The sequence below is a fragment of the Nannospalax galili genome, unplaced genomic scaffold, assembly GCF_000622305.1.
Source record: "Nannospalax galili isolate Female #2095 unplaced genomic scaffold, S.galili_v1.0 scaffold1657, whole genome shotgun sequence".
NCBI classification, from domain to species: domain Eukaryota; kingdom Metazoa; phylum Chordata; class Mammalia; order Rodentia; family Spalacidae; genus Nannospalax; species Nannospalax galili.
The window spans coordinates 96649-107713 of NW_008339532.1; positions in this window are offsets into that span (position 1 = coordinate 96649).

The window sequence follows — 11065 nt, forward strand, 5'->3', positions numbered from 1 at the left end:
GGCAGAAAAAGGTATTGGCAGGAGACATGCCAGCACCATGAGAAGATGGATCAAGTAAAAGTCTTGGAGAAGACAGGGATGGAGGACTGGCAAGTCCTGAATGCCTGGAAAGCAGGAAATGTGGGGAGTGAGCTGAGTGAACTGAGGAGAAGTGGACATTTTTTTTTCAAGTGTAATGAGGTCATACCATAACTAGGATTAAAAATAAGTTCACCAAATAGTATCTACCTTTTTATACTAATAACTCCAGATCTGTATATCGCCTGTTCATATCTAGACAGCTGAATGTGTGTTTTATATGTCTAGTCATACAAGTATCATGTTTTGGTTTGTTAGGACACATAGTTGGAGGATGACACAGACTTTGATCTTGTGAGCTCATGTTCTAATAAGCAGATATAGCAAGCAATTAGAACAGAGAGTCTCAGCAGGAGCCCAGCCTCTCAAATTCCTCCTGGAGCGTTCCAAGAATCCCAGGGGTAGTTCACGGATGTTTAGGCTCCCACAATTTTTCCCTTTCTCTTCAAGCTCTCAGTGGAGTTGAGCCTTGTCAATGTCAATACCCACTGGGGGCACCACTGCTGAGAAAGCTCAAAAGGGTCCTAATGTGACAGCTGATGTGTCTCTGGTCTGCACAGAGGCCACTACAACAGCCCGAAGTCAAGGGCACTGGAGTTGAGGGATACCAGAGTTAAGAGCATCAAGAAATTTGGGCTTGCATTCTAGCTCTGTTGTTCACAATCCTATGACCTTGAGCAAATTGCTTAACTTCACCGAGCCTCAGTTTCTTTATCTGTAGAGATGAAGATAATAAAGAATCTACTTCATGGAGTTTCTGTGAATTAATGTGAGAAATACATGTAAGCTCCTTAGCACAGTGTTGGGCATAGAGTGAGTGGTTGGCAAATGTTGGTGATTATGACTTTCGTTAGTACAGTCCTTGCATTCATTAACTCATTTAGCAAGTAGGCTCCTAGACACACCCCTTTCCTGACTTATATGTGCCCAGTGCATCAACCAAAATGTATTTCCTGGCATGTCCCAGTATTTTAAATGTTGTCTCAGTCCTCTGTGCCTTTGCACATGCAGTTTGTTCTGTCCTGATCCGTTCAAGACTCAGCTGCCTGACAAACTTGTCCTTGGAGCTTCAACTAATGCTTGGTCTCCTTGAAGCAGTTGTTTGGATTGTCCAGGCTAGGTTAGATGCCTGCTTTGGGTTTCCACATGCTGAGGGCTATCTCATTGTACAACTCATGGGGTCCAGTCATATGGACTCCCAGAACTGTGCAATAAGGCAACTTTGCTGCTATTGTTCCTGTTTCCTTCTGTCATCATTTTCATTAAACTCTTACTATAATGATCTATTTAAAAGTTTATCGTCCCTCAGACTCTGAACTCTTTAAGGACTCTGGCTAACACACCATCGTGGCTCAGCAAATGTTGTCTGAAGTGAAGGGATCTAGACCAGGCATTGTGTGGTGAAGCTCTTAGGCTAGCTGGGGAGAGAGAATGAACCAACATGAAGCATGTCAAGAAAAGCACAAAAGCTAGGCATTGTGGTGCAGTCCTGTAATCCAGCTACTCCAGAGGTTGAAACAGGGAAGTCGAAAGTTCAAGGCCTTCCTGGGCTACAAGAACAAGTTCAAGGTCAATCTGGACAACTTATCATGATAGTTTCAATATTAAAAATTAAAAAAGGGACTGGGGAGATGGTTCCATGGATAAAGTACTTGCAGCAGAAGTGTGAGGACTTGAATTAGAACCCCACAATTCATGCAAAATTGCACATAGTGACCCGAGTCTATAATCCCAGCGCTCCTATGGCGAGATGGGAAGTGGTGATGAAGAATCCTCTGAAACACAAGGGACAGCTAGCCTGGTGTATGCTGCTGTGAAAAACAAAAGATCCTCCTCAGACAAGGCTGAGGGTACACACGTCTCCACCAAATGCACATACACGCACACATGTACATACATCATGTGCACACACACAAAGTTTAAAAGGGCTGGGGATATAGCTCAGTGGTAGTGTGCTTGTCCTAGCATATGTGAGGCCCTAGGTTCAATCCCCAGTATTGGAAGAAGAAGAGGAGGAGGAGGAGGAGGAAGAGGAGGAGGAGGAAGAAAATAGAGGAAAAGGAAAGAAAGGCAGAATGAAAGCAAACAAGAACCAAGCAGAGTTTCACAGTTCTGAGGCTTTTCAAGAACAGACAAAGCTGCCAGGATTACAGAGTGACCAGTGGGGATTGGAACAGAGACAGAGGGAATAAAGATGTGCTTGGAACACCAAAGGCCACACTTCTGGATTACTGTGCTTAGGGGTGGGAAGAATTCCAGCCCAACTAAGCTTTTCACCTGGTGTATGGTAAAGACATAATCACTTCCAAGCTTTTACAGGATCACTATCTATCCAAGATCACCCATCATGAGCTCCTGTTCTTTGTCAGGCCTATTGCTATTGCATGCTATGCAGGGGCACAGACTGGAAACAGGAGAATGCATGCAGAGGCTTTGACATTGCTCTGAAAAAATAATTCAATCCTTAGCACCATTGTCGGCAGGTACCAGATTACAGGGCCTAGAAGAAAAGTGCCTCTTCTTCAGTATGGATTTGAACTGTAAGGTTGTGCAGAATAACCACATTTGCGTGTGACTGTGCGTGTGTGTGCACACACACCACATTTAATCACCCTAATAGCATCCCCACTTGCTCCAAAAGGCCAAGTCTGAACAATGAGGAGGAGGCATAGCTTATTACATCTCATTGGCAGAAAGACTTTAAAGGGACAGAGCTTTAAAGATCAAAACTGCTACACCTACCCCAGGCTGCTGCAGCCTATTTCCTACACCCCCCATCCTGCTGTGATACTATTTTGGGCTGAAAAACAGGGTTTGGGAAGTGTTCCACTGTTTCTTATCCTGTTGATCTTGCCCCATGTGTCTTAAGGAGTATGCTTTCCTGTTCAGAGCCTATTGGAGATTTTGTTGGCAGAGAACTGAAAAGGGTCCCTGTTTAGGGGTCTAAGGAGGATCTGAGACAGGGAAATCAAGTAAGGAACTGAGTGTACCCCTAAAAGGACAGCCTGGGAAGAAGCTTAACAGGCAATGTAGTTGGGAATGAATGACATGTACAATTTGAGATTTCTTATTTTATAGTTGCATTTCCTTGCAGGAATTCCTGTCACTTTCAGTGACGTTTGCTGCCTCAGGTTCCTGGTATTGGGGGTGGGGGACAAGTGAGGGTGTGGGGTAAGCAAAGGAGGCCTGCTCCTCCACTCCCTGAAATCTTTGGAGGTCCATGTGAAGGAACAGAGTTCACAAAACCTACAGGAGGAATCCTGCTGGGCAGGAGGCTCTGGAGCACCTATGAGTAGAAGAAAGGAGACTCCAAAGGAACCAAAATATGGAGTAGGGTTGGGGAGATGGCTCAGTGGTCAAGCACTTGCTGTGCAAGCCTGAGACTTGAATTCAAATCCCCAGAACCCACATAAAGCCAGACACTATAGCATTTCTAATCCCAGTGTTCCTATGGTGATAGGGGAGGCAGGGACAAGAAACTTCCCTGATGCACTTGCACTAGATACCCTGCCTCACACAGCTGAGAACAGAGATCTTGTCTCAAATGAGATGAAAGGCAAGGACTGACACTCAAGGCTGACCTCAGACCTCCACATGCATGCCCATGGTGTACACACACACACACACACACACACACACACACACACACGAGGAGGCAATCGAGGTACGCAGAGAAGGGCGAATGAGCCCTGGCAATGGCCAGTTTTGAAGATTGAGAGCTTTAAACTCCATTCCTGGCTAGAGGGAAGGGCAGGGCAAAGTCTCTGTGAAGGCTCCTTGCCTTGCTGACCTCCAAGCATCCCGGCTGTGGGCTGTGAGGGAGACTTTTCTCTCTCTGCTCAGTGAAAAGTTCCTGTTAACAAGCAAGACAGCTTCTGGTCACCTGAGACTCTTCACTTCCTACTTCTTCCTTGCAGCCAAGGAAGCCCTCCAGCAACTCAAGGAACCTATCAGCATCTTTTGGCCTGTTCTCCCAGGAGGGGCAATGCTGAGCTTCCAAGAGGAGGAATAGGGTAAAGGGGCTTCCAACAGCTTTCTAGGATACCTCATCTCCATCCTACAGATGCTGCAGTGCAGAGACCACAATTGACTATTTCAGATCTAGAACCCAACCAAGCCCCAAAGTCCACCTAAACTTAAACCCAGAGCCCAGAGTTCAAAACCACCCCAATGTTCATATACATTCTAATGCTTAGAACCCAAAGCCCAAGCCAGTCCAACACTAGTCCAAAGTCCTGAGCCAAGAACCCAACTTGCAGAACTCAGAGAATGACTTGGACCAGGCCCAAAGTCCAGTCAGGGCTCAGGACTTACGTCTAAACCCAGGACCTTAACTCAGCTCATAGACCCAAAACTTAGTACTCTGAAGGCCCAATGCTCAGGGACTAGAAATGAGACCAAAGCTAAACCCAAAGGCTAGAGCCCAGAGCAGTCCAGAGTCCACTCAGAACCCACCCAAATACCTAGAACCCAGGCCAGCGGCCAGCCCCTATCTTAGCTCCAGATCTAAGAGTCCAACTTAACAGTCAGTGGGACCCAGAACTCTAAAGCAGCCCAGAGCACAGAAGCTCACTGATGTTTTTTCTAGTCTCCGCCCCCAAAGAAGAGGCCAAAGACAGAAAACCAAGGAGAAGGAATTACAGATTCCAGCCCAACTCCTGGCAGGAAGAGACAAGGAGATGGTCTTTGGGAAGGACAGAAACCAGAGTGGGTGAGTGTTCTGTGGTCCTCCTTGCTCTGGTCTAGAAGATCCATTGCTGGGAAATCAGAGACCAGGCAGAAAGCCAGGTATTGTGGTGCATGCCTTTAATCCCAGCACTTGGGAAGCAGAGGCAGGTGAATCTGTCAGATCGAGGCCAGTCTGGTCTACATAGCAAGTTCCAGGCCAGCTGGGGCTACAAGGAGACTCTTTAAAAAAAAAAAAAAAAAATACACAGAGACCAAGCAAAGCAAAACGAGGCTTTTTTTCTTGTCTGGTCTCACTGCTTCCAGAAAGGAAATCAGAAAGTCTGGGTCTTACTGAGACCATAAACCCAGAAACAGAAGAAAGATTATTACAGCAGACTTCTCCTTCTGTTGATTCCTTTGGGGAATGATCTGGGAGGTTTTTAGGCAGAATCTCATGTAGCCCAGGTTGGATTTGAAATTAATGTGTGGCAAAGGATGGCCTTGAACTCCTCATCCTTCTGCCTCTGCCTCCCTAGTACTGAAATTGCATGTATGTGCCACCATGCCCAGCTCTTCACTTATCCTTTATCCATCAACCATTTATTGAATACTTATACTAGGGTTTTTTTTGTTTTTTTTTTTTTTGGTCTTTTTGAGACAGGGTCTCCTTCTAGCCCCAGCTGGCCTGGAACTCACTATGTAGACCAGGCTGTCATTGAACTCACAGAGATCCACCTGCCTCTGCCTCGAAAATGCTGGGATTAAAGGCGTGTGCCACCATGTCCGGCCTATACTAGATTATTTTAAATGAGGATAAAATAGCCAGGTTTTCTCTCTCTCTCTCTCTCATTTGCTTTTGAGACAGGGTCTCATATAGCCTAGACTGACCTCGAACTTGCATGTAGCCAAGGATGCCTTGAATTTCTGTTCCTCCTGTCTCTACTTCCTGAGTTCTGAGATTACTGGCATGTACCATCACGCCCAAATTACACTGTATTGGGGATTGAACCCAGGACTTTGTACATACTAGGCGAGCACTCTACCAACTGAGTTACATTTTCAACCCAAATTATGTTTTTGTGTGTATACGTATACATGGTTGTGTGTGCATTTATGTGTACACATGTGTGTGCATACATGTAGAGGCCAGAAATTGATATTGGGTGTCTTCCTCTATCACTTTCTACCTTATTTTTATTTTTATATTTATTTGTTTATGTGCATGCACACACACGTGGAAGTCAGAAGACAACTTGCAGAAGTCAGTTCTCATTTTCCAGCATGTAGGTCCTAGGGATTAAACTCAGGTCGTCAGACTTAGTGGTAAATGCCTTTACCCACTGAGCCATCTTGCCAGCTGTCCACCTTAGTTTTTGAGGCAGGGTCTCTCACTGAATCTGAGCTCACTGATTTGGCTAGACCGGCTGGCCAGCAAGTCCTGAGGTTCCTCCTGTCTGTGCTTCCCCAGCACTGGGATTATAGGACTGTGCCAGTTTTTTACATGGATGCTGGGGATCTGAGCTCAGGTTCTCATGCTTGTGCATCTTGTACCAACTATGCTACATCCCCAGCCCCACATTTCTACCTCTACCTCTACCCCTACCCAACACCTATAAGGTCCCTTATTTTAAGTTTTACAGTTCAAAACATGGTAAGATATTTCTTTCCCAGTGTTTATTAATCAAAGGCATATAGCCTGCCAATCATAGACAGGATGAAGGAAAGAAACTATCATTTGCTGTGAGCTACCTGTAAGGTTTGTCTTGTATACATACATTGTCTCACTAGATCCTTGGGATAACACTATGAGGCATAAGTACAGATCAGATAAATGAGGCTCAGAGAAGTTGTGACCTGCCCCAAATCGCATAGGTGGCCTGACACAGAGCCCTGATGAGCCTAACTAGGTTTCAGCTATGTTGTTATCTCTTACCTTTAATCAGCATGAATGAGATCACAGCACTATTGTGAAGAATCTGGAGCCAGTGACCAAAAGTCAGAGGTTCTGGCATGCCACGGTAGAGATGGGAAGCAGCAGCCATCATGTAGCACTGGATGGCCCAATATGCTGTCTATTCAAATGGATAAAAAGGAAGTCCAAAGAGGGGGAAGGACTCCAGAGACAAGACAGGTTCTGTTCCTATCAAATTAACCTGAGCTAGACTCTTCCAACTCTGAGCAGGTCAAGGCCATCAAAGCAAGGCAAGGGCCTCCTTACAGGAGCATGGTGTGAACATGAGGAAGGCAGCGGCCTGACCAGCCAGGAAGGGACAGGTATTACTCTGGCACTAATCCCCACCCTCTCCTGACACAAACTCTTGGCTCTTGCTCAAGAATCTCTTCACCTGATCTCATAAGCCCTGAAGCCACCTGGTAGCTTGGTCCAACAGCTGTGGCTTCCTCACTGGTGTACTATGGTCTCAGATAGTGTGGCCCTGTGAGCCAAGGCTGACATCTTCCAGCTTCTGTTACTCCGTCATTCTTACATCTCAGCAGTAGGAGTACGGCTGTCTCTGGGGAAGAGGACCTTGAGAGTGCAGGATGAGAAGACCCTGAGGCATTGGTTAGTATCAGGGGCACCAGCTTTCCCAAGGAATCTCAGTGTACTCTCCATACTTAGAAGTCACCCATCAGGAGCTTTCCTGTGGAGTGGTTCCATAGCTTCATGAGATCAGATGGATCAATCTTGAGACCTCTCTTAATCCACAGTTGCCCAACTTAATATTCCAGGAACTGGCAGCCTCAAGTGACTTCAAGGGCCCTCAGATACTTCCTCTCCAAAGAGCCTCTCTTGGGACCCTCAAGGGTCCCTCCTTCTAATTTTCTACCTGCCTCCTACCCACAGGCAAACAAAGGGATAAGATTGGGAACAGGTCGAGGTATCCCTATTGCAGCAGCTATTCCAGGAAGCCCTTGCTCTAGGACCTGCCCAGTCCCTACCTTTTCAATCTGGCCATTCCCTAGAGCATCACCACCCAGGATGTAAACTTGCCAGTGACTGCTGAGCCAAGTTTGGTCTTTTTCTCCAGAGGTCAGGGTCATATATCTGCCAGGTAAGGGCTATAGATCAGTGGATGGGAGACAGATTGCAAACTACCCCACCTGGCAACAACAGTGTTCAGAGATACTTTCCCTTGGCAATAACATGCAAGCACCAACTCCCCAGTAGCTTCTGCTAGTAATCTTCCCTGGCAGCATTCCACTGGGCCAGAAATACCATCTTGAGACACCAGGTGTGATCTAGCCCCCAAATATTTACAAGCAAATTTTATCTCCTCTGGCCCAAAGGACCTTAATTGGTGAAGTTTTGCCCAGGGTATGAATAATGATAATAATAGTAATAACAAACCACTTTATAAAGTGTTTGCTGTATATCAAGTGCAGTGGGGTTTTTTGGTCTTTTTGAGACAGGGTCTCCCTATAGCCCTAGCTGGCCTGGATTCACTATGGAGACCAGGCTGGCCTCAAACTCACAGAGATCTGCCTGCCTCTGCCTCCTGAGTGCTGGGATTATAGGTGTGTGCCACCACACCCGCCTAGCACAGTGGTTTTAAAATTTTTTTATTTATTAATTTTTATTAATATGAGTATGAGTGTATTGCCTGCACCCATGTTGTGCAATGCCCCAGGAGGACAGAAGAGGGTGTTGGATCCCATGGAACTGGAGTTACAGATGGTCGTTAGGCACTACGTGGGTGCTGGGATTCAAACCTCAGTCTTCTGCAAGAACAGCCAGTGCTCTTAACTGCTGAGTCATCTCTCCAGCCTCCTCAAGCAGTGTTTTAAGCATTCCAATTAATCTTCATATCTTCATGGTAACCCTATGAGAAAGGTGTACTCATGTGTGTGTGTGTGTGTGTGTGTGTGTGTGTGTGTGTGTGTGTTGAGAATAACAAATCCTGCATGTGAGGGGAGTGTACCCATGTGTACATGTGTGAAAGACAGAGGTTGATAGATGTCTTCCTCTATTGCTTTCTGCTTTTTTTTTTTTTTTTTTGAGACAGGGCCTTACTATGTAGCCCTGAAACTCATTATGTATATGTGGACCAGGTTGGCCTCTAATTCACAGAGATCTGCCTACTTCTCCCTCCAGAGTGCTGGGATTAAAGGTGTGTGCCACTACACCCAGCATCTACCTTATATTTTGAGAGAGACTCTCATGGAACCTGGAGCTTGCTGTTTCAACTAGACTGGCTGGCCAGTAAGTCCCTGGGCTCTGCCTGCCTCTGATCCTCCACCCTCCAGCACTGAGGTTACAGACATGTACAGCCTTACCAGGCTTTTACATGGGTGCTGAGTATCCAAATTTAAGTCACCATGCTTGTGCAGTAAGCCTTTTACCTACTGAGGTATCTTCCCAGCTCTTGAACAATTCTCCTGCCTCAGCTTCCCAAGTGCAAGGATAAAAGGCATGCACCATCATGTCAGGTGCTGGGGCTTGAACCCTGGGCCTTTGTACATGCAAGGCAAACACTGTATCAACTGAGACCTTTGTAAGTAACTCTGCTTCTCTACTTCTAGGAAGCTCAGGGGATTCAGAGGTTCCTTGGGGAGCATGCTAGGGCATATAAAAAACACCCAATGGCAGCTTGTATGGACACAGAGAAGTGCAGAGCAACACAGGGAGATCGTAAGCTCATTTTTTCTTAGCTATGAGGCTGAGCCAGTCCTAGAAAGGGCTCTAATGGCCAGGATAGTCCCACCACCGAGCTGTCTGCCCCATAGGCAGAAGTGGTCGTGAAGAATGGGCCCAGGTCCCTGCTCCAGGTTCCTGAGGCTAATAGAATTAGTGAGGTTGCCAGAGCCTCAACAAAGCTCCTTAGGGTCCAGGCTTGGTGGTGTGGGGATGAAGAGATAGAAGGAATGCCCAAAAGGACTAATGGAATCATGTAGTCAGGACTATAGATAACTAGAGGATAACGGCCAAGTTCATCATCAGAACAAGGGGCCTGGCAGTGGGTTTATAAAACCTAATCCTCAATTCTCTTCTTTTAAGCATTGGGGTAACACCCCCCCTTAGTACTATAAGAAGTACTATAAGAAGTAAATGACATAGCATATATGACACAAAAGCATTTAGCACAGTGCTTGGCCAGTATATGGTGAGTTTTGGTAACTGGGAGCTGTTGTATTAGCAGCTCTCTGATGCAGCTGATGGTGGATGAGTATCTCTATGGTGTGTTACAGGGTTCTGCCCTGTACACGGACACAGCTAAAGCTGCAAGAGGCAAATTGGATCTAAATTTAGAGTGAGAGAAAACAGTGGGCAATGGAGCTGGAATTCAAGACAATTTCAACAGGCAAGATCACATTATTCTACTGTGAACTTGAAGACATTACACAAAGCAGAGGATGGGGGAGAAACCTGACTTGACCCCAGCTCCAGTGCAAAAGATCTGAATGATTTAGTTAACCACAACCTGATGGGAACTAATCACGGGAGAGAAAGACTCTGAAGCCTAGCAGTCTTAGGATGCATTAACAATGTGTCGTGTCCAGACTGGGGGAAATAATAGGCCTATTGTGCTGGCTTGGTCAGGCCATATCTGGAATCTTGCGTTGCTACACTGACAGACTGGAAACAGGCCAGGAAGGGGACTAGTCCAGCCTTAGCTCCCAAGCCCTTGTGCTAAATGCTTCCTGTGCAGTTTCTTGTCTTATTCCCTAAAAAACCACATTAGTTAGGTCCTGTTAATGTCCTACTTTGTATATAGGGAGGTTAATGGAGTTGTCCAGGATCAACCATATGACTGGTACACAAAGGTACCTGGGGCTTTTCTGAATGGGTTCTTCTGGTGCTTATACACTCACTCACTATACACATATTCTCTACAATGTAAGTCCCTACAATGAATCAGGCTGAAAGCTAGTTTAGTGGGATATGGAAGTGAATAGTTTTCACTTTCAAAGAATGATGACTTGTGGAATGGTGTGAGTCAAGGAGTAAAGTTAGGGCTGGAAAGGTTCACAGAGGACATCTTAGCCAAATCAAGCCCAGAGGGAGGAAGAGGGACAGGACAGTGTCACACAGCTCATGGTGAGGACAGACCAGTGCTGTTTTCTCAAGGCATTCACTTGGCTTGCTTCTGTCTGTGATGTGCCCAGATGAGATCTGCCAGGGAACATCAGGGGGCTTGGTGTGGCCATCATGGTGGAGTCAGACCTCAACCTCTCTTCCCCACAATTTGAATTTAAAGAAAGAAAAAAGGAGCCTGACACAGAAAAACACAGGACTTGGGGTCAGTGGCCTCTGAGAGTCCCAGCAGCAACTTACTGACCAAGGAGAGCTGGACTCCACCCAGGCTGCTGAGGATCTGGG